The 1245-nt window shown below is 42.7% G+C and overlaps 1 long non-coding RNA gene across 1 annotated transcript; it reads right to left on the reverse strand.

Moving 5' to 3' along the window:
- Positions 1–297: 297 nt before the first annotated feature.
- Positions 298–945, reverse strand: LOC109593325 (uncharacterized). Its single transcript, XR_002190893.1, has 2 exons — positions 755–945; positions 298–416 (listed from the first exon to the last, which is right to left on the reverse strand). It is a non-coding gene; the product is annotated as an uncharacterized LOC109593325 (long non-coding RNA).
- Positions 946–1245: the final 300 nt, after the last annotated feature.

Raw genomic sequence — 1245 nt, forward strand, 5'->3', positions numbered from 1 at the left:
CGCCGGGGCCCTCCAGCCTCAATGGAAACTGTGTTAGACATCTAGCGGTCGTTCCATCTACATTAGACTGCCATTTCCTTGAAGCAGTCAACCCATTCCTCAAACGAGTCTTCTTCAGCATACTCCTTCGCTCCTTTAAAGGGCGGCAGCACTGGTAACTGTTAAGCATCATGAATGGGAAGACATCCTTCTACCGTTCACTCGGTCCCTGTCTCGTCCAAGGAGCCAGAGATCGACGTCTCCACTGTGTATTCCAGTTGCTCAGGTTTTCGCCTCCAGCTCGCTCTTCTCTTAACCATCGAGCTCCTCTCCTCTGGCCTCCCACTTCTGTTTCTCTAGTTCAGCCGCGGTCTGCAGCCGTGGACGTGGTCATGACTGGCCATCACAGTTAGCAGGGCAGATTATATCAGTCTCTCCTAATCAAAAGAAAAGGAATACAAGTTAACATGACCTTACGATAACATTAGGACAAACAACTTGTAAATTTAAAATTGAATTTTATTATAAAATTGAATATTTAAAATTTAAATTTGAATCTTAAAATTCACAAGACACACAAAGAGCAAGTTCTAAACCAATCTTAATTAGGGAACAAATGTTTATACAGATTTTAGCAAACGTAAATGCATTATTACGTGAAGTGACATATGCACAGACATAACACAATATTAATCATGCTAGGGGAGGCATAGGGTGGGACATTAAGTCTTGTTGTGATGACATAACAAGATTATAGTACATGTAATGAACCTACCATTTACAAAATAAGACCTAGCTTCTTTTGTTGCTCCCCATCCTTCGAATGGACAGTCCTGAATAAAGTGTTGTGTACTGCCACATCGATGGCACTTGTAGCCCCCTTTATTTCTCTTCAGAGTCATCACTAGGCTTCCTTGGAGGCTTCTTTTCCCCTTGGTTTCTCTTCTGTCCCATGGTTTGTCTCCTTCCACTTTGCCTCTTCAAGCGAGCCTTACACACCAAGTCCTCGAAATTCCCTTCTACAACAGATTGATTAGAGAGAACACTCCTCTTCCCTAATAACTCTGCTTCTGGAGTCACACGATAGGTTGGGGGATATGCTTTATATAATAACTTCCTCAACTCCTAAGCATATATACTCATCAGCTGACTCATTCAAACCTTAATTGTCTCCCCTGCTGGTCTGTACTGCTGTCAGTCAAACAGGGGTAAATCTTTTAACAAGAGCTGGTTTCAGAGCATCATAGCTCCTCTTCTCAGACTCAC

This window comes from Amphimedon queenslandica, unplaced genomic scaffold (assembly GCF_000090795.2).
Source record: "Amphimedon queenslandica unplaced genomic scaffold, v1.1 AMPQUscaffold_2024_Cont25971, whole genome shotgun sequence".
Lineage (NCBI taxonomy): Eukaryota > Metazoa > Porifera > Demospongiae > Haplosclerida > Niphatidae > Amphimedon > Amphimedon queenslandica.